The sequence below is a fragment of the Poecilia reticulata genome, chromosome 1 (assembly GCF_904066995.2).
Source record: "Poecilia reticulata chromosome 1, P_reticulata-male-v2, whole genome shotgun sequence".
In the NCBI taxonomy this organism is placed as follows: domain Eukaryota; kingdom Metazoa; phylum Chordata; class Actinopteri; order Cyprinodontiformes; family Poeciliidae; genus Poecilia; species Poecilia reticulata.
In genome coordinates this window covers 5,352,611-5,375,679 of record NC_088830.1, presented here as the reverse complement: position 1 = coordinate 5,375,679, position 23,069 = coordinate 5,352,611, and the positions used below count along the sequence as shown (strand labels likewise).

The window sequence follows — 23,069 nt, the reverse complement described above, 5'->3', positions numbered from 1 at the left end:
ACACACACACACATTATCCCTTTAAACGATGGCCAAGTCTGTGGCTTCAGAGTGTCCAAACTGGAAACAAGATGGAGCAAGTCCACTCGGAAAACTGTATCAACTTCCTCCTGGTGAGATTTGTACAAGAATGGAGAAGACAGAGACAGAAGTTAGCACAATAAGAAGCAAGTTTCTACCACTGGGAGCCTTTGTTGAAGGGTGATGGTAAATGGAGCCAAGTACACATTTTACCCAAACTTGCATGTATGGAGGAGTTGCTTCCGTGTGCAGAGCACTACAAGCGTCGGCGTGCTTTTCACTCTTGAATCTGCGTGCGACTGTTGAATAGGCTTCTTGTCATTGACCTAAAAACAGCGTGAAAGCTGCCAGTGTTGCTTAAATCCTCTTTTCTTCTCCGTCCGTCCCCCCCTCTCTCCCTAACCCTCAACTCCGTCTTCCAGTCAGCACACACACACTCTCATCTTTGTGTCTGTGCGATAGCGTTCCCGAGCACATGTTGCTGGCGTCTATTTAAACATCATACAGACTCGCAAATGGCGTTCCTGCCAACAGAGATGAGACCGGGCAGGCTACAAAGAGGCTAACTATCCCACTCTTTCGTTTTCCCACTGTCCTTCTTCAGACCTACTTTATACTTTGAGGCACCCATGGGATATCATTAGTGTTGTTACTACACTGAGATTAATGAGTTCACATACATGACAGTGTGTGTGTGCGTGTGTGTGTAGGTGTGTGTGTGTGCGTGTGTGTGTGTGTGTGTAGGCGTGTGGGCGTGGGTGTGAGCGCGTGTGTGTGTATGTGCTACAGAGGTGGTGAGATGCTGGATGTCCAAACTTACCCTCAAGGATTGGACTTAATTACACAGTAATTATAAATACTGCCTTTAGAACATTTCAAGTAAAACATTTTTTTTTCTAAAAAGCTACTTTCTTCTGTCAGATGTGCACATGCGCATTTGATGTATTTGTTTAGGTTTTTTTTTTCTTTACTTGGCAAAGATACCAAGGTACATTTAAATTCTTATTCTCTTTTGTAGCAGCAGAGAGACGTTGCATCAACAGATCTCTCCTCAGGCCTGAGTATTAACAATAATTAAAGCTGCTGCTTTCATGTTTTCTTTCTCGTCTAAGCTAGTTAGTCCACCAGTGGGCTTTCATTAGGTATCAGGAAAGTTATTTTAAAATCCCACCTCTCTATGTTCACATAGACAATTGTAATTAAAGGGATAGTATTACGGAAACTAATTTTTTTTTAGCTTTGCATCATGTTACAATGTCATCTTTTAATCAAAAACGTACCTGGAGTTTTGTCTTGATTCTTTCATGCATGTTTGAGAAATCCTTTAATCTCCAATGGCAACCATGTAGGTGTACGAAACGCCTGGAGAGACTGAAGTTTCTGAGCTCCAGCCTCACAGAACACCCCTCTGCCTACGACTCCCCCACTCAGCTCCTTCAGACTAGCCAGCAGCAATTAGCAAACACCTGGCGGGTCTGCTGAGCTCATTATGCGAGCTACTTCTCAGTAAAACGCTGGTAAAAACATTGTTAAAGGGTTAATTGAGGAACAGCGTTGTGATGACTTCCTGAAGGCAGAGTTTAGAGCAGGTGTTTCTTAAAGAGACAGAGAACCAATTTCAAATCGTTAGATTACTAAATCTAATTTTTTTTCAGTCAAATTTTTTTGATATATACAGAATTTTTTTTAACAATTGAAGGTAACATAGTAACTTGGCTGTAAAATGGTACTTATGTGGCTGGAAAAACCATAATACGGACCCCTTAAAATTAATGTATTTCCTGTTGGCAAATTAATTGTCTTGTTCATCAGTGAGAGAGTTAGCATCCTTGTATACACAAAAAGAGAGAATCTACTTTTTTAGTTTAGATTTCTGATACAGAAGAAAGTCATATTTGCAGGGCTGACAGAGGAAAAAAAATCCAGAGCCTGAACTTTATTTCATGCCAAGGAGAGGGACATGACGTTCCACTAGTAAAAGCAAGACATGTCATCTGATAAAAGACGTAAATATTCTCTGTGAACAGTTGAATCTGGTGCAGCTGTTAGTGTTTGAGAGTATATAGCTCTGTTGCTACCATCCTACTGACATCTACAATGGGACACCTGTTGTCAAACCTTTGAAAAACAGATTTCTGGAGTTGAAATCTGCTGAACTCTCAGTGTCAGTGTTTATGTTTACAGTTACGTCTTTACGACCCTAATTGCTTTCGCGATCGAAAACAGTTTGCCAGATTTCCTGCAGACGTGAGTTTGACATTCCCAGCAGCTGCGCTGTGACATGGATGAAAAGGAAAAACCAACAATTCATGATTGACTTCCGTTTCCGCTCCATCCTCCTCTGCTCTCCCGGTGTCATTCATCTGTAACTCTCCATCTGTCGCCGTTCCCCTCTGCCTGGCTGTCTGTTGGTCTGTCTGCCAGCTTTGTCAACGCGTCAGTCTGTTTCTGCTGGTCTCCTCTGGCATGACAGTTCTGACTGCAGGATCGTGAATGTTGGCAAATGTTTGCCCGCATGTTGCACTCAGAAAGGCAAAAATAGGGAAACGGCATATAATCACCAGCCTGATATCGCCTCACTCTGCCATAACTGCATATCATTGTCTCACTCAGTAGGTAGAAAACATGGGGTAACAAACGTTAACTCTTCTGAAGGGTTTCGTTATTTTCAGGGTTTTTGACTGAATTCCGATCCAGCTACCAAAGACACTTGGCTCTACTTTTGGATTAATTCTCATCTGTCTTGTACCTCATCTTCACTTTCATGGAGACTATGTTCATGTATTCTTTTTCCCCATACTTCAAAAAGCCAAAACATACTTTGAGTCTCAATATATAACAAACAACCTGTAAACTTTAAATTAGTGATTTTTTGGGGGGCGGGGGGACTTTTTTTTATGTTTGATTCTGTTTCTCAAAGTTGAGGTGTACTTAGCATGGAAATTAAAGACATCTCCATTCTTTGTAAGTGGGAAAAATTGGGTTTTTAAGGGAAATATTATGTCAAAGTGGCAAGAAATACAGTAAAAATATAAACAGAAGCATTGGATATAATATTTTTCCACAACTGTTTGTCCTTTTACCTCGCAGGGCATAGTTTTACAATCAAAATTCACAATGACACTTTACACAAAACTGGAATCATATTGGATTAAATTATTACGTTTTTTGATTACTGTTGAAAAAGAAGAATGTTGACTGGTGGCTGTTTTACCAGAAGTAGGTATTAGGCTGAGATGGTGTATGACAGACTCACTAAATTAACAAAATCACTCTTTTCACTGTAATTAACTTAGCTGGCAAATATTACAAGTGGCTTTTGGGCTTTTACATCAGGCATGACTTTCCAAAGTGGAAAAAACATTTTTTTGACTTGTTTACCACATTCTTATCTTTATTTGTGTCTGAAATTTTTGTAACGTGATTTTGTAAGATGGTGGTAATTCTCAGACATCCGATTAAGCTTCTCAAAGTCATGTGGTTTATATTCCTAAATGGATGGCTATTTTAAAGTTGAAAGCAATAATGGTTCCTCACTAACCTCTGTTGTGCAGCTTTTCTAATCTGACTAGCGCGCCTGTGATGGATGGGGATCCAGGTGCTTCATCCATTCTCACTAAGTATGTGTCCAGCTGTTTCTTCTGGAAGCCTTCCCAGGCAGTTTGTGTAAAAAATCATCTGGTTTGTCAGTTTAATGACTTCCTGCTCTAATTTTTTAATATATATTTACCCTAGTTGCACCATTTACTTTCATTCTGTTGGTGAAAAGAGCAAAAACCTTCAACTTTATCTGATAAAATTGAGCTTATATATCAGATGTATCACTATATCAGCCTATATATCACCTCCTGAATACCATAGAAGCATATTACATTCACAGAACAAAACCTCTCTAAGTGATTTAGTCTTTAACCTTCTTAAATGCCTACAAAATAAAGACCCTGTTTAAGACGAGCATCAGTCTCTGCTGCCAAACATTCAAATCAATCTCGCAACTTCAGTTCTTGCTGCTCAATATGCGAGAACCGTATGTCTCCAAAGAGTTTACCAAACGTGCCACTTAAACCCTCTGTTGTGGGTTGCTTCAGTCGGCTTGCATTAGTTTTCTTCATTTGGCAGATCATTAGCTCTACAGAAATCAGTCAATCATTTCAAGACATGCTTATCAGCCAAAGGTTTTTTACAAAGCATGCCACCAACATCTCCTTTTTATAGCACATTGCACATTTTGTCAATTTTAAGCATGATTTATCAGAATTTTAGGACTTGACCACACTGAGATTGTAAAAAAATCATAGATTCACTCTTTTTCACACTGATGAATATCAAAACAAGATAGTAAATTTGCCAAATTTGCCAACAAGATAGTAAATTTGCCAAATTTGCCATTTTAAAGGGGCAATATTATGGTATTTCCAGCCACATCATTTTTAGAGCACAATCAAATTACTATGTGACTTTCAGTTGTTATAAAAATCCCGTATGTATCAAATGTGACTGAAAAGAAATTTGGCTTAGTAATTTAACACCTTGAAATTGGGTCTCTGTCTCTTTAAGAAACACCTGCTCTTTCTGAAACTCCACCTTCATTAAGTCATCAATCTATTAACTCTTTAACAACGTTTTTACCAGTGTTGCACTGAGAAATAGCTTATTTTCTCAGCTTATTTTATTAAAACTCAGCAGATGCAAGTTTTAAAAGGAGTTTGCTAATTGCTGCTGGCTAGTCTGAAGGAGCTGAGTGGGGGAGTCGCAGGGGGACAATGTTCTGTGAGGCAGAAGCTTGGAAGCTGAAGCTCTGCAGGTGTTTTGAACAGCTGAATAGTTGCCACTGGAGATTAAGAGATTTTTCAAACATGAAAGACTCAAGGCAACTTTCCAGGTATGCTATTGATGAGGGAATAACATTATAACATAAAGAAAAGCTAAAAAAAATTTATTCTATTTTACATAATACTGCCTCTTCAATATTTACTATATTCCTGTAGTATGTTGACTTAATGTCAGTTCTACAGGTTTATTTAAAACTTTCTTCAGCATATAAGACATTTTTTAAGAAATGTGTCTTTCCTGCACTCATCAGCTGTGGGGAAATTGAACACAGATTGGGTGATAAAAGTTAGGTGACCAGATGGTAGCTTTTTATGGCCTGAGATTTTGAATAGAGATGCTGTGTCACATGAATAACTACCATGACATACTTCAAACAGCTGTGATTGGTCCAGATGATTTGTGTTTACAGACCGCACAGCTCGGCTCAATGTAATTCTCCTGGGGAACACAAACATAGCTAACAGGCTGTTATAGTCACATTTGCTCATAATAATGACACATTTTCTCCTCCTTTTTTTCAATTTCTGTGCTGTGGAAGCTACAGTTATGTTGCAGTCAACATCTACAGAATAAACCAGAATCAGAACTGAAGCAGTATCAGAAATCAGCCTTATGTCTATGTGAGACAATTAAATCAAAGACGAGAATGAGTTAATGTTTGAAATTATTATTATTATATTATTATTATTATTATTATTATTATTATTATTATTATTATTATTATTATTATTATTATGTTTGTCATTTAAAGGTGGCTTATTATGCTTCATTGTGCAGGTTAGGATAGGTTTATGGGCTATACAAAACATGTTCATTAAATTTTTTTACGTGTCTCTTAGATAAGATTTTAGTCGGCTCATTTCTGCCTATTTTCAGTTTCGGGCCTCTTGTCACTTTAAATCCAAATAAGCTGCTTCTGGCCACGCCCCCCCAGCTCACTGTTTACACACTCGCATATGAAAACAGATGCACTATTATACAGCTATGCATCTTTGAAAAGCAGAAGTGGGGCCTCCTGCACAATTAAAAAAATACAGCAAGTGATTTCTGTATGATAAGTCGACAACAGAACACTTTTCCAACAGCCATTGTACAGAGCATACAGCGGTAAAACCAGCTCACCAAATGTGTGCTGGAGCTCTGCTTGGGTTGCTAGGTCACGGCACAGTGTGATTCAACAATTAGTGAGGTTTTGTTGAAATGGCTCATTTCTCAGACACCAAAAGACATTAAATCACAGGAAAGGACTTGGTGTTTTTTAAGCACTTGAGCTGTTTTTAGAAACAGTAAAGACTTAAACTGAAACATAAAATCTTTCAAAAAGTGAATTTTGTATAATAGGCCCCCTTTAACAGACTTACTAGCAGCACACTGTAATGTATTGTAAACATTATCCCCACTTTCAGAAACATAATTCACAGAGGACATCACAAGCCAGATCAGGTGGAGCGTATGCAGAGTCTTTCATATGTGATTCACAGACAGGTCTGTTACTCTGGTCAACATGTTTTGACTTTACTATAACATGTTCTCTACACAAACAGAGTGAAGTGTTTAATGTGAACTGATACGGTCTCTTTTTTATGATTTCTATTTTATTTAATCTGACCTTATCAACCTCTCATGCTCCAAATTTCTAACTACAAAGTTATGAATTATTAAGACAGCTCACGCCACTGAAAGCCAGTGCTAATTTAGGTCAGACAACAGAATTTTTATGAACATATCGTTCCTCCTATATGTTGTTTACTGCAACATGTGGCTAATGTCGTACGACATTAAGTTTATGGGCTTATACATTGCTTAGAGCTTCCACATAGCTGATCATGGAAAATAGGGAAGCAAACTCTCCCAACATTTGTAACCCCTTTCAATGTATATCAGATCTAGTTCACCTAATTCATTTCTTTAGCTACACAGTACATGTTTTGTGTGTTGTAGATGTTTTCATGCATCTCCACACCTGTTCACCAACTTATGTTCTTTTTAAGCACTGTCAAGCAATAATTACAAGTGTGATGGAACTGGGATACAGCTACATACTACCATTTTATAGCACAATCAAGAACTATGTTGGCTTCAGTTAAATGCTGAATATATCAAATATTAAAATGCCTTGAAAATTGGCCTCTGACTTTTTAAGAAACTCCTGCTTTTTCTGAAACTTTGCCTTCTGAAAGTCAGTTTCCTCTGTTAACCCTTTGACAACAATTTGAAACAACCAATCAGAGGCAGGAGGAGGGTGTGTGCAATGCTCCCTCCTTATCTCTCACCCAGTTGCTCTCTGCTAAGCAGCAGCTTTTCCCCGACAGTAGAGCCTGGCATGAATGCTAACACTAGCTAGCATTCAGTCGTCGTCATCAGTCGTCGCCGATGACGACGACTGAATGGCTTTCCTGTAATGGTAAATTGTTTATCTACCATTAGCACATTTAGCAGCAAGTACATGATAATGTTTGACAGCGCTAAGACAATCCTCCTGGTTCTGATTGGTTGTTTTTGACCGGGAGCTGTTAGTTTCCAAAAGAAGCACAGGAAGGAAGTGGAGGAGACTGATATTTTCACATTTTTTCTGTCATGACATGGTGATAGTTTAAACAAATATGTAACAAAATAATAATTATTTTAACAATATTTACATACTGCAGATTTAACAGCAGGGGTTCTAACAGCAAAGTTGTTTCATTTCTAATCATTTTCAGTGTTAGATTATGACACTGTGATAAACAATTTATTTTACGGCTTTTTACACATCCCTACCAGGGAGTGCCAACAGTGTCTGTATTTGATGTGTGTGTTTGCCTGCAAAAGTTAATCTGACCACATAATGCTGGCAGGACATGACATCGCCCTATAGTGCATTTAGGCAAGCAGCCAGCTTCAAATTGCGCCGAATGCTCAATGTGGAAGGGTTTCTGACTTGATAGAGAAGGAAAAAATAATAATAAAACACACCAATCACTCTTGGAAAAATTACAGCAAGACTATTTCCCAGCTGCGTGCCTATTTCACTCTCCCAAGGAACTCCCACTCGCCTGGATTTCATACGATTTCATCAAAAAGTTTCCCCAGAATGACTTTTGAAGGAGGGGGGGGGCTCTATCTCGCTCTCCACACGGAGAACAACAAGCACCATGTCACTGCTTCAAGTGCGGTGCAAAGCCTCCTCTCCTCCGCCGAAACAGCTGGCTGTTGTTCGCTTCAGTTCAGAGGAAAAAGCGGCGGGCTGGAGGTGATTGAAGCGCGAGCGCTATAGTAAGAAAAGAGGCGGAGAGAGAAAGAGATAGAGAGGGAGAGAAACTGAATTCCAGCGAATTAATCACCGTCTGTTCCTTGGGCGAGAGGGAGGTAGAGTCAAAGCAGTCAAACAGAGGAGAGAGGAGAGAGATGGAAAGGAAAGGAGGAGCAGGAGGAGGAGGAGGAGGAGGAGGGGAAGTGGTGCCTGACGCAGTGTGAGAAGCAGAAACTGAGAGGAGAGAGACGAAAAAGCGGTGGGGTGGTGGGAGAGAGAGAGAGAGAGAGAGAGAGAGAGAGAGAGAGAGAGAGAGAGAGAGAGAGAGAGAGAGAGAGGTTGAGCGGCATCATATCAGACGCTGCTTTGCATCCGAAAAAATCTCAATCACCTCGTCAGGAGCCGGCGGAGCCCTCTTCCCGGTCACAGCTCCTCTCAGAGACCGCACGAAGACACACAGGACGCGAGCCGGAGGGTAAAACAGTCCAATAACAGAAAACAACAGCAAGAGACACCGCACGTACACAACACCGCCAGAGGCAGCGCGCGCGGACCCGCCGTGGTGGAGGAGCGCCGTCTCCCCGCGTGCTAGCACATCTGGATCCAGATCAGGTTAGAGTCGCATCTCTCTCTCTTTTTTTGTTTTTTTTTTTTCAAAAAAAAAAAAAAAAAAGCATCATAGAGAGTGTTTTGGTTCATGTATGTTGTCTGCTTTTTGGGGAGGACCGGAACCGCATGGCGCATGGGCAACTTTGAAATATGTCAACATCTATATGGCGTTCCTGCGGTTCTGAAATCAGCCTATTGCTCTCTGTTTGAGTGTGTTTGTGCGTGTGTGTGCGTGCGCGCATATTGGTGACGAATGGAAGGAATTCAATGATTGGCTCGATCATCTTATCTCCAAGCCCTTGTGCGCGCTGATAATGGGGATTGGTGAGGGGAGCGGGAGAGAAGGTGGGCGAGGGGGGAGATGGTGACGGGGGGTGCAGATCCAGATTTAAATGACCACCTCTCTGTCTGAATGTGTACAATGGATTCAGTCTGAATTCTGCAAATTCGGCCAGAGTCTTATCTTTGGTATTTATTGATGAGTCGGACACGTGCCAGGTTTTGTGCACTAATGAGCCGGTCGCTTGGAATTAATCACGTCTTTGTCCCAGGACGGGCTGCAGTGCCGGAGTCCTGGAATCCGTGCTGCAGTCCGGGACGGGAGCAGAGGCAGTCCCTATCCAACATGAGGCATGCTGAACTGTAGCTCGGAGTTGACAGATTTGAAGCATTTTGGTATTTTAAACTTCAGTGCTTTCATTACACCTCAGTCAGTGCCCACAGGATACAAAATCTCACGAAGCAGCAACCTATTAGATTCCAATAGGCACGTGCCTCCTGGTTTAACTAAAATCTGGTTCTAAACAAATACAGTTGTTTATGCTGTCCCATAGAGGTTAAGTTATTTTATTGAAATATCAGTTAAAGTGACAGAGGTTTATTTTTCAGCTTAAGGAAGCATAAAATAATGGTGACTGTACCGTACCCCACCTGTTGCTGTGCTCTGCCAGTAGGGTGTTGGCGATATGGATTTAGAATTTTATCGCAATATTTTGTGGTACTATTGTGTTGATACAGATAATGATAAAAAAACAGCTACTTCTCTTTTTTAGGCAATAAATAGTATTTCAGGACAGTGACCTCATGGCAGAGCATTCTACTGCCATAATCAAATATTGTTCTTGAAAAGCATTCTTGTCTTTTCAATACGTTTCTTCAGGACACCACTTACTTAAAAAAAATAATTTAAAATGTAGCACTTAATAGCATTTTGGAATTTACTGATATTTATTGATGCCCTTGCAAAACAAAAAGTGGAAGAAATAGCTAAAGTAACATTTACAATCTATCAGTTTTGTTTTAAATTAGCATCAATAACTGAAATTTATCATGACAATGATATATCAAAGTAGGTTTTTCACGATAAATGATAAACAATACGATAAAAGCCCAGCCCTACCTGCCAGACAGCTGTCCCAAATAAAAGTTGGTAAACTTTTTCTTTTGTGTACAAGAAAGACAAATTCGGCTACTTGGATATGCAGTTCAGCCTAGAAAAAAAAGAATAAAACTGAGTTATCACTTCTGTTATGATTGTTTTCTTTTCAAAAGTATGTAAGACCTAAATTGCCTCTCAATAGCAAGGCTGATCTCTCTATTTCATCTTAAATCTAAATTCTCTCTTTAGATGTTTACTGGAAGCCAGAGCGTAAACTGTTTAAAGTTTGACAAGTAGAAAGAAGTAAAATGAGCTGGAATTAGAGTATCAGCATCATCATCCCTGTTTTTTTATTAACTCTGTCAGCTAGATGCCTCCCTCTATAGGAGAGTATAGTTAAGGTTAAATTATAAACTTTGCTGACCAGCAGACATTTATCTTGTGTGAAAACAACAGATCTTCATCTCTGATGTCAAGAAAACTTATTGTCAGTGCATCGTCTCTGCAGATGTACGTTCAACAACAATTTAGCTTAAAAGCAGAAACATGTCATTTTTGCCACTGATATTTTAATTTTAAAATTTTTATCTCCCAAAGAAAACAAAGATTCCTTAGTTGCTTTTTTTTTTACACTTTATTACACGTTATTATTACAGCAACCTTACATTTGAAGAAAGTAAGGTAATACAAATGTCCATGCTTAACATTTTTCAACCAGTTTTAGTTAATCTAATGTGAAACATCCATGTCTAAATCACTGTCATGAAAATCTTATGTACACCATGTCTGCACCTTGCTAGACTGTTTTTTAAATTGTCACAGTGAACTGTAATTCTGTGAAGCGTGCCTTTAATCGTAACAAGTTAAGTAATGGTGAATTCACAACAGAAAAAAAACATCACAACAAACAAATCTTTACATTTTAGAGTTGGTATGAATAAAGAAATCCTGAGACACAGGTGCACTAAACTGTAATTTTTTTTTCTTTAGATTCAGATTTATTTGTTTCCCAAATGGGTAATTGATGTTTAAAGGGGCAGTACTACATATTTTCCAGTGCCTATCAGACCTGATAGGTACATTTTACTATGCGCCTATCAGGTCACTATATTATAACAATGCTAAATAAATTCAAATATGGCTTAAATGAAAGTTGACTTTGTAATTTATTGCCTTGAAATTGGGTCTCTGTCTCTTTAAGAAGCTCCTGCTCATTTTGAAAGTCCGCCTTCAGGAAGTGCAACACAACATGGCTCCTCTATTAACCCTTTATCAAAGTTTTACCAGTGTTTCACTGAGAAGTAGCTCGTATCATGAGTTCAGCAGATGTTCAGTTCCTCTAGATGTTTGCTAATTGCTGCTGGCTAGTCTGAAGGAGCTGAAAGGTAGAGGGAGAGGCTTGGAAACTGCAGTTCCAAGGAGGAGCTGCGTCTCAAAGGGAGGTGAGGGGGGTTAGATCCACCCAGGAGTTTTTACACAGCTGAATGGTTGCCATGGAGATTAAAGGATTTCTCAAACATGCATGAAAGATTCAAAGCAACACTCCATGTATGTGAATAACATTGTAGCGCAATGTAAAGCTCAAAACGTAGATTTTACATAATTCTGCTCCTTTAGTGTTGACTCTTATTGTTCAGTCATATTATCTGAATTCCTCAGTATTGCTAAAAGTTACATCAATTATCAACATGTTCAAAAACAATATAGCATGTTGCTAATTTATTCACATGCAACGTGGGTGCTTAAGAACATTCAGGGCTTTGAGGATGGCACCAAAGCATGCAAGCATTGCTTACTGCCATGATGAAAGCGTCAAGAAAGCAAACATTTAACGGAAGAGTAGCATTTATCCATCCAGTAGGAATTCACACTGAACATGACAAAGAGCAGCAAAGCTCTCATAAGAGCTTTAGATGTTCAGAAGCTCCAACCGAGCATGCATGCCCCAACTCAGACAGAGATGTGTAAGCACCTACCTCCACGGCGTGTTTGAGCAGTTCAAAACACAGGAGCTCACTGGATGATCCGTGAGAAGCAAAGTCACTCAACCAGTTAAACGTTGGCTGCCCCACTATCTTTTGTAACGGATGTTGTTGCCACTTCGTCCCACAGGGCATGGACTACTAACAGAGTTTTCCCATTGACTGACTCCAATTGTTGGCTGAGTGCCACAGACAGAGAGAAGGAAAGAGAAAAAGAAAAAAAAAAAAACAGAAAAAATGAAGGCAAAAAGATTAAATGAAAAAGGGCAAGGGGACTCTGATCATTATAAATAGACATGATGTGGCTCCAGTATAACGGCCTCATTCACTCGTTTTTTGCATATTATCTTTTTGGGGATTGAGAAATGATTGACTGGCTGGTTTCGGGGCCAGACATCCTCTGTCACAGTGAAGCAGTCACTATTTCTGGGAATTCATTGATAACCATCTTTGAGGTTTGCTCATCTTGCTTTCATCCTGCATTAGTACTGCAGTGCTTGCTGCAGCAGACACACGAGTTGTAAAGGGGCACTTCAGATAGAGCAGGGAGGGGGGAAAAAAAACCCAACAACTTCTTAAACCTTAACAAATCCTGCTCAATAAAGCCGTCCGACACATCTCGCTATGCAGCTACACAGCGAAAGCCGTTTTGTTTCTGCTTTGGCAGCAGAAGTGTCAACGGCGGTGGAACTCTGATGGTTACGTCCGTAATAAGGCAGGAGGAAACATTAAAAATCAGCTGTAATGAAAAGTGACATCTTTAGTGGAGAGCAATTGCCGGCATGTCTGGAAGTACAAAATGGATGAACAATGATGGGTTTAACGCCGGCGCTGTCACATCAATGTGAATCTCTAGTTCTGCTCTAACCTTCACCTGAAGTTTTGAAGGACTTTTTTTCTCCCTTACCTTATCTTTTACCTTAGCTCCAGTCTTTGTGCCTGGAGTTGTGCTAGAAGTTCATAGAAGTACATCGGTTCCCAGCTCAGTGTGTCCGCACACCCTTAAAGAGTCTTAAATTCATTTATCTAAAATCAAATCCTTAAAATGTCTTAATTTCATTTGTTTAAAAATGTAAATTGACCTTTAATATATGAATCACAGGTCTTAAATTTTTGTGGTATTACTATTTAATCTAGTATATTCCATGTAATCTTTTTTTCTCATTAGACTTTTCTGTCAGGCTAAAGTTTGAGGGTAATGCTTGAGTCAGGTTTGAGTTGTTTCCTCATTGCGTTCTGTGACTCGAGGCTGTTGAGGATACCGGTACCTGTTAGCCTTGCTAGCCAGTAAATGTACATTAGCAGCCATGTTAGCAGGAACCATTGGCTCTGGTTCCTGGAATGGAAATGGAGGAAAGAGAAAAACTAGTCAGCTTAAAAAAAAGCAAGCTAGCTAGCTAACAAGCTCACTTTTTTGCCTCTTTCATGGTTTAAGTTCAAATTTGTTAATCTTTGACGTTTGATCACTTCTATTGCCAACCCATATGATCCTTCATTCATTCTGTGCAAAAATACTTGGCAAAACAGGTCTTAAGACTGCTTCTTTTGTACAATTCTGATGCGTTATAGGTCTTAAGTTTCATTCAAAATGATTTGAAAAGATCATAGAAAGTCTTAAATTGGAATTGGTGGAAACCCTGCATCTACTTACTACAGTTTCCAGAAATATGAAGCTTGTAGTTGACTAAATTTCACCATCAGATCACATTAGTTGTCATGTGCTGTAGACGTCCCTAATTCAAGAGAAAACTGCTCTTTGTAGGCACGTTGAAGCGCAGAATATTCACAGCGTCTTATGTCATAATGTTGATCTCTGTTGAGAGCGAATGCCCCAAACTGTGGAAGCAAACCTGCATGCAAAGTAAACGTGACACCTCTCCGCTGGCTGGATCTGGAGACATATTTTAAGTATTCAGCGCATCTGCTGAGAAACTGTCCAAGATATTTAACTCAGGTTTGGGTTATTTTTAAAAAACAACTTGGTATAATATAAATGCTATATTCTGAAAAAATAAAGTGTCAGATTTGGTTCTTGTTACATTGAAAAAAAAAGAAAACGGGATCCAACTTAAAAAAAAAGTTATTTGTTACAAGTAATCAAATTATGTTTATCCAACTAAATGTATTATGTCTGTGAATTATTATTTTTGACAAATAATTTCTAATACATTAGTGTTAGATTTTAGAATTTAATTTCAGGTATTTAATTGAACAAAAACCCATTAATGATTTGATCCTTTTTATCTTTAATAAACGGAATAAATGCACAACTTTTTATTTCAAAAATAAATTTTCTTAATTAAAACACACCACTTTCAAAATAACTCTTTTTTTCCAATACAAAATGTTTTGATGAGGGTTTTTTTTAATTACTCTTTGGCATTATCGAAATTGTTTTATTTCGCCAAACTTAGAGGGAAACACTTTTTTTTGTGTCACATGTGTCACATAATCAGCAACTGGGTGCTGCCACTGGTGCAACCCACGAAGAAGAAGATGACAGACAGGAAGTAGTCAGAGGATGATGGTGTTGCATGTTTTTTAATAACTTATCGCATGAACAAACTTATGTATGATTTTATTTGCGTTTCTTATTTAATGGAAACACCACAACTGCAAAATTGTGTTGTTTTCTTACTTAGTGGAATATAGTCAAAGTCTTGCACACGTTTGTAAAATAGTGATTTGAATCAATCTGCTGGGTTTTCCTTGATAGAAACTTTCTCAGCTACTTTGACTAATCAATTGATCATACGTTTGATAAATGGGATCAGTTGGAGTGTATGTATGACTGAACTGAAATAATTTTTTTTGTAAAGCACCTCTAGATGACAATCGTTGTGGATTGCCGCTGTAGAAATCAACTGAACTGAATACTTTTTAGAGCCATGAGCAAACTTTGAAAATAAAATCTTGTGTCTTGAAGAAGTGGGAGAGCTCTACCACATGATTAACCTGAGAAGCTTAAAACCAGAAATTTCTTCACTTTAAATACTAAAATACATCAGCAACGTTTATGTAAATGACGCACTTCCAAGGGTAAAGAGAAGCGCAAAAGAGGCGTGACACGGCCCTAAACATGCACGCGCTGCTGATGCACACCTTCCAGCCCAGAGTGCACACGCTCAGGCGAGCACACGGATTAATGATGTACCACCGTCCCTGCAGGGGGCTAGTTAGCATTTCAGGAAGATTGCACAAACACTGGGGAACTGTAATTAGGAAGTTATTGTTACAAGTTGCAACTCACCCACACATACACAGTTGAAGGCACATACACACATGCCCATGCAGAGAATGCAAATAGAGAAAAGAGGGCACTAGTTATTATCGGTACTTACCTATCAGTCATTTGCCACGGTCTTCATGCTAATGTTTGTCAGGCCTGAGAAAGGCAGCAATAACATGTCACTGGCTGACATGTAATTTCCTTGCATAAGTCAAAGAAAAAGATAAATATTGAAACACAGGACCACCTAAAAGCATGATAAAGGGAAGCAGTTACATTAAAGGAGGGATATGAAATGTTAGGTTCAGGAGAGCTTGTATAAAAGTTTTATATGACATTCAACTTCGTCATTGTTTGTCAAAGCAGAAAACTCGTTCTAAAATGCATTTTTCTTTCAGAGAAAGGGCTTTTGTAAGTCGTCTGGTACAGTGTTGTGTAAACAAAAAACAGATTTTTTCTTTTCCATTACAAAAAAGACCTTGGATGTGTAAATGGCAACACAGACGGAATGGAGTGGACATTCTAACTTTCCCTGTTATTCCAGCTGAGCAGAAAACGTGAGTAAGATTCTTAAATAATCTCATCATTGGAAACACTTTTTTGCCTCAGGATTGTAAAATAATGTGAACCTTGGCTTCAAAGAGGAAGCTGCAACTCAACCGGTGTGGCCGTTAGCTCTAGTAGATTAAGCCGCACACAATTAGGCTGTTAATTGCACTAAGAACCCAATTAACACAAAAAAAATTGGAGCATTTTTAAATGGGTATGTTTAGAGACGGTCAATGCCATCCTCACCAACTCTCATGCCCTCAGGGGCAGATCTAGAAAAATATTGATGGGGTGGCAAGAGGGGGGCAGGGATTTTTTCAGGGGTGGCAGCATATGCCATTATGTATCTATATAAATAAAATGTCTCATTCTCATGTTTAGCTTACACAGGCCTAACATTGGACACTTAATTTACTTGATTTACTTGTTGCAAAATATTGTTTTTAACTTGCATTTTTTCAAAATGAGCTTCATGTAGCACTGTGGATTAAATATAATTTCTTAATATATTATAGTTAACTATTTTTATATCTTTCATACTCCTGCTAATTGATATGTATTACTGGATTGGACAGCGCCTATTAGTCACTATGTGATTCATTGAGTTATGTCCAGAAAATCATTTTATCCCAATGCAGGACGAGCAGAAATCTGTCACAAAAATATTTGTAGCGCCATCATTTGTTATCAGATTATCGGTTATCAGTTTATATCTATTAAATACGACTTAAAATAAAGAGGAGAAAACTGATGTTTGATAAATTCTCTGTGAGACAAATCTATAAACAATTTTGTTTCCGTTAGTTCTGTCAACATGCAAGAAGGGGCAAATTAATCTTATATTGGTCAGTCATTTTATTTTAAATATGCTGTAGGAGCCGTAGTTTGATGATTAGTTCAGTTTTTGTCGCTTGTTTAACTTTTAGGAATTGCAGCGGCTGCAGACAGTGCGCCACAATAAAGGTACAATAAAGCTGATAAACAAGTGAAGAACCAAACACCACTTCTACTCTGCCTTTTCTCGCTCTGTGTCGGCTTTACATGGACCCGTTGCCATGGCAACCGACAGACAACAGCTCAACGAGCAGATACAACAGAGATTACCGATCAGGGGAATCAACACCAAAAAACAAACATTTCCCACACAAAAAAAGTAGCAAAAATATCAAAACATAACATTGGGTCTGTTACATTATGCCGTAAGGCTTATTGTCTATATTGCCATTATTAATAAGTTTTCGCCTGAGCACGGCAGTGGTTGATTAGCTGATTTAAACAGCTGCTCTTCCACTTGGTGGGCGGGTTGTCCTGTTTTAGTGCTAACCAGGGGTGAAAGTAAGGGGGTACGGCAGGGTACTGCGTACCCCTAAAAGATTTAGGGGGGGTACCAGTACCTGCAAGAGAGTGAAGCAGCTGTCTGCTGTAAAAAATCAGTGGGTTTATATCAAGCCTGAAAACCTAATACCGTAATGGACTGAACGTTTTTAACACAATCTCTGGTCTGCTTGTGGAGTGCAGGAGGTTGCCATGGCAACGGGTGTGCTTAAATGGCAGAGAGAGACGGAGAGTAAAAATGTGCGAGTGGTTTAGAGTTGATCACCTGTTCAGGTTGTTTTACCTTTGCCTTGGCGCATCACAGCCGTTGTAGTTTCTGAACATTCAACAAACGACAAACTTTTACTAATTACCTCGTTCTTTGTGAGTATACATCGATCACAACAAACATCAAACATGGTAAATACGTTTCATTAAGTATTTAACAAACAAATGGATTCTACCGCGATAATTATGTGAAATTAAATTAATTGTCTAATATAAAAAATAGTTTGGTGCTGTCGGGCTCAGAGTCTGAGAGGCTTTTCCTTTATCAAACAATTTTGTTTTTTGCCTCTTATTTAGAGGAAATATTGATGTTGATGAGACTTTCTCCAAAATGATAACCTTTTTCAACCTTTATAGCTCCATTTTTGAAAATGAGGCTCTAACATTCACAAATGACATTGAAATAAAATCCAGTCCAACATCTGGTTTGAGGTGATTCTTCTGGAACCTGTTGGAGGAAAAATATCCCAACTTCAGAAGATGAGCTTTAACTTAACAGAGCTCTGTGGTTCCTCCTGTCAGTATGAGAGTCAGGGTGAGGAGGCGCCATGTTAGGAAGAGAAGTGGAAGCTGCAGGATCCATCCATCCATCCGTCCGTCCGTCCGTCCATCCATCCATCCATCCATCGAGAAAGAGAGAGAGTCTCCCTCTGCTCCTCCTCCAGAGTCTCCCGCTGCTCAGGGAGGCTTAGGCCTCCCTGTGTTTTGTCCGAGGCTCTAACCCCAGTGCTCTTTGCCCCCTGCACCGGCGCCGTCCGCTGGACCCACCTCCAGGGTCCACCTCTGCCTACTGGATCATTTCAGTGCAGATTTCAGACTGTGGCAGGAAGCCGGAGTGCCCGGAGAGAAACCTGCAAACAGGAAACTTGTCCAATATTTTTACTTTTTGTCCTCTGGTGTCTGATCAATTCTTCTCGTAAATGTAAATGAAACCATTGTTGGACATGTCTTCACTGCAGTCGCTGTCTGCAGTGAAGACATGCTCATTGTCTGCCTTCACGGTTCGTTCTCCCTTCATTAAGTAACAGTAAATGTCTCTCAGCTTTGGATCTGCACAGATGACGGAGGACAGGTGGTACGTCTCCGTCCCACATTCTGCAGGCACATCGATGGTCTGAGTGGCTTTGGTTTGGTGCTTCCTGGTCAACCTGTGCAGAAAAAACACCAGGACCTTGTTATCGGTCAGGCAGTGTTTTTTCTGCCAAGGTGACCCGCAGCCTGAACAACGGCGTTTGCACGCCAAATCCAACCAGTATTCAAGCAGTATAGATATACTGGTTGAAAATAATACTGGTGGAAGGGCAATCATGGCGCCGTTGTTCAGGAGCCTGAGGGAAGTGGCTCCACAGTTAGAGCAAGAGTCGTTGTCGTACAACTCTCTCTCTGTGTCGCCGCCAAACGAATCCAGCCAGACCAGCACAGACTCCAGCAAACTTTTTATGTCATAGTCCTTTCCCACGTCTGACGGCAGCTTCTTCTCCCTCAGCTCCATCAGAACAGGGGAAAGGTCTTCCTGACAAAAATGCTTGCCGGGCTGACGGACAGCTGAGAGGATGAGACTCCCACAGCAGGGGATGGACGATGCCTCCAGAAAAACCCTTTCCTTAGTGAGACACCGCTTGGTGACGCTCAGGTTTAGGATGCTCTGGAATGCAGCGTTCACCCAGCTATTCTGGAGCTCATCGGAGAACTTGAAGAAGTTCTGCTCCGCTTGTCCTGGTCCTGCAGATGTCCTCCCTACATCTAGCAGATCCGAGCCAACGCTAGCTACTGAATTAACGTTAGGGGAACAGGAAACCTCGACAGCAATGGAAACCTTTACATTCAGAGATGGTTTTTCAGACAAATGAGCAACACTGTTTTCATCTGAATTACAACGTTCCCTGTCCGGGGAACATTGTAATTCAAAGGATCCTGTGAAAGTGGCCTTCAGAGGACTCTCCTGCAAGGATGGGACCAGCGAAACCAAAGCTTTGGCTGTCACTTCAGCCACAGCTTTGGCTGCGAGATCAGCCGCAGACGAATCTTCCCCAGCCGAGTTAGATTTTTCTGCGACTGCAGTCTCACCCTCACGCTGTACCATCATCTCCAAACAAACCTCCCCAGCCGGGTCAGTTTGTCCAGAGACAGTACCATCATCCTCTGTACTGTCTCGTACAGAGGACGAGATGGAGTCCGAGGTCCTAACTTCCAACGCCTTTTCAGAACAAACTTCCCAAGCCGGGTCGGTTTGTTCTTTGGAAGTGGATGGAAATCCTTTCCAAAACAGATCGTCCTCTTCATCCTGATCGTTTTCTTCATTGCAATCCTTCCCTGGAAAGAAACGATCGCACACTTTCTTCATCCCAGTCGTCACGGCATATCCAATGCCCCAACCAACCGGGAATATCAGGGGAACAAGTGCCGTCGCAAAACTGAACATTGTTGCTATAAACAAATCTGAAACTCCAAGAAATGTCTGGATCCTGACTGATGCTTAGAGATTCCAGTATTCAAGCATTAGAACTTCTTTGATCTACTGTGATGTGCATGATGTCATCTATGAACTCATCAGTGAGCTCATTAGACTTCTGGTGCAACGCCTTGCTTCTGATCGTTGCTATGGAAATGATCAGATCAGATCTGCATGACTCAAGCTGACATAAATATTTAAATAAAACGTTATACTTTTTATTTATTTAACATGAAGAGATTAAGAGATTTGAATATGATTTAATTTTTGCTTTTGTGGTTTTCCATACCTGCTGTGGTATAAATGTTCTGAAGCCTTTTATCCACTATTATTTTTAATTACTATTAATTCATTAGGATTATTCATATATTAATCATTGCACAGTGCTACAGTCTGTGACTTATTATATTTATTTTTATTAATTTTCGCAGACAATTTAAACCTGTGACTATTTTACCAAACATAAGAAACAAAAGCAGAAGAGCGATCCAGACCTGCACTTATATATCATTTTATTGAGGTCCAAAACCTAGAAGTTCTTGTCTTGCGTCATTCAAGAGTCTTGGGCATAAAAAGGCTTCATGATTGTATTTCAAAGGCAGATTTCAAGAACAACTCGGGCAAGAGTTTGGGTCAGACTGTGCTATTTCAAGATGTAGACATGTGTAGGAATCTCCACGATGTCGGTAACACAGAGTAGCATGTCTTAGTAGGTGTATGTATGTGTGTGTGTGTGTGCAAGTAAAATGTTTGCTACTTTTCTGTGCACAATAGTGGATTAGAGGCTGATAGTGTATAATTTAATTTTTTTCTTTTATATATATATATATATATATATATATCGCACTTCCCGCTACTCAGCAGCAGGTTACATTGTATTGCATTCAATGTTGTCGGAAAAAAGAGATTCGTGCACTTAAGGTCTGATTTCCCATAACTATTTATTGAATTCATAGTCGCCAGCTGGGGTGGCAACAGGGGTGGCAAGGCTCTCATTTGGGGTGGCAACTGCCATCCCATGCCACCCCAGTAGATCCGCCCCTGCATATCCTGATCCAAACCTCCGGGTTGCAGGCCTGCATTCCCTGGCCCCTAAAGAAAGCACTTTTAGGGCTTCAACTTGGGAAGGAAAGCTTTGATGAAAAGGCAAAAATGATGACACACCCTAACAGCAATAGGGCTTTAACAGTGCATCTGCCACATGGTTGTCAAAACCTTGTATGTGACTGCGGTAGTAGCCCACCAGGTCTAAGAAGAGGCCTCTCTGTTTGTTGTTGCGTAATCACACCAGGAAATTCCTTTGGTCTGCTTGTTTTGTCCGGACAAACAGTCAACTTTATTTTTTTTTCGTTTGGTGCGGTTTTTATTCCGATTGTGCAAAGCCAGGTTGACAATCGATGCTCCCGTTTGGCAGAAATGAACAAGGACCGGACAGATCACAGACTGAGAAAAACAACTTTAGAAGTCCTGCATACTGCATTTTTGTTCTGCACATTTGGTGTTATTACATCTGCAAAACCATTTTGAATGTCAAGAGCAGCTCATACAACGCATGTTTCACGTTGTCACAATTTCAGCACATTAGCAAGACTGAGGGGCTAATTTTTACCGTAACGCCCAGCAACGGTGGCTTGTGAAGTCCAAAAAGAAGTAAATTTTCTGGAGTTGCTTTGGATCAAGGCTGGTCTGTAGTCACACCAGAAGCAAACCGTACCAGAATTCATTTGGAAGCTGCCTCAAGAAGTGGGTCTGTGCCTGATTGAGTGGATCGCACCAGGATTCACATGAGTGTATTCACATGTGTGAACACATTCGTGGGTGAACAAACAAGAACCTCTTCTAAAAGACTAAATTGATAGCTTTCAACCTTGTGGTCATACAGTCTTTTCTTTTTGGTTGAGAGAAAGCTAGATTTCCTTGAGCCCTCTCACCATGTATAGCTTGTGTCAAAATCCATTTTGAAAGTCAGTAAGGTTCTGCTGTGGTTCAGGCAGTGCTCACCATGTAAGAGCCATTTTCTCACCAACATGTCATTTTTCAACAAATTTTTACCATCTTCTGATGCACAGGTATACAGCTTACTCAGTGATGGAGCAGCTTGGTGCTCAGCTGCCAGATCTCTTGTAGAAATGGAAAGCAGCAAATCTGGAACTGATATACAGAAAGCTTCACTCTCCACATCTGCAAGGGGAGAAAGTACACAGAGAGAATGAAGGATAGGGTTTAGTAGAAATATAGCAACAGGTTTAACATGAACACTTCTGAAGTTACTCTTTAACTAGACACTCAGTTTTATCGGTACACGTTATTTCTCCATCTTACCATGGTGGGTGAGCAATGGTGCACTGACCAGCTGCATCTAATAGCTGTAATAAAGAAAGTAAAATAATTATCCTTAGGGCTGAAAAAACCATTGTCTATGATGTTGTATTTATGGTTTGATTCCACTGAAGTTCACGGCTCAAAGACGACTCCATGACAAAGGCTCCCCAAGCAGAAGCTTCAATTCATGTCTTGAACAACACATATTCATCTCTTAAAGGAGCAGCCTGAGCAGCTGTTCTTAAATTATAATCAGTCACATAAGTGGCAAAGGGACTGGGAGTTTCAAAATGCTCCAAAACAATCAGGTCACACAGAGATTCAAATATTTTAACCTCTACTGAAAAGCACCAGGTCTCTGACAAAATGTGCATCTACCTACCAGACTTCTCCCAGGTTCCAAATCTGTCAGTATACTTTAAGTACCAGCTCAAATGCTTTGAGCAGAGCATTATTTAACAGGCTTGTAAATCTTGCCTGAGACTTACTAAAGAGAAGACATTCTTCCAGAGTTACCTGTAAAAGTGCACTGCAAAAGCAAGGTGTATTCTTCATGTGATCCAGAGCTGTTTTCAGCTTCATGTTCAAAAAGTGAGAAGAGCGTATCAGGATCACGTTTATTAAACTGAGGAACCAAACAAAGGTTAGTGGACACGTCAAAAACTCTCAAAGGCACAAATCAAGTATACAAAGTCTGTACTGCACTACTTAAACTTAATCTGTGCTCCTCAAGTTCAAGGTTCCTCAGTTCCATTTCCAGAATCAATAATCTTTCACATGGTTGAAACGTCAACTCTGGGTTTCATTGATCAACTTTTTTTTTGTTGTATTTTTTTTTGCTGAAGTATACTGATTGAGAC

The 23,069-nt window shown here is 40.0% G+C and overlaps 1 protein-coding gene and 1 long non-coding RNA gene across 2 annotated transcripts in view; one reads left to right on the top strand and one right to left on the bottom strand.

Annotated features, from left to right (window-relative positions):
• Positions 1-7,420: 7,420 nt before the first annotated feature.
• The window catches only part of LOC103457085 (protein ELFN1-like), a 133,232-nt gene continuing 117,583 nt past the window's right edge, over positions 7,421-23,069 (top strand). Inside the window, exon 1 of the mRNA XM_017306031.2 lies at positions 7,421-8,698. The gene's annotated coding sequence lies outside the window, so the exon portion shown is untranslated. The remainder of the gene's footprint in view (positions 8,699-23,069) is intronic.
• LOC108166462 (uncharacterized) overlaps positions 11,526-23,069 on the bottom strand; it is a 35,750-nt gene continuing 24,206 nt past the window's right edge. The window contains exons 2-3 of the long non-coding RNA XR_001776822.2: positions 21,970-22,068; positions 11,526-18,286 (exon numbers count right to left, since the gene is read on the bottom strand). This is a non-coding gene — a long non-coding RNA (uncharacterized LOC108166462). The remainder of the gene's footprint in view (positions 18,287-21,969; positions 22,069-23,069) is intronic.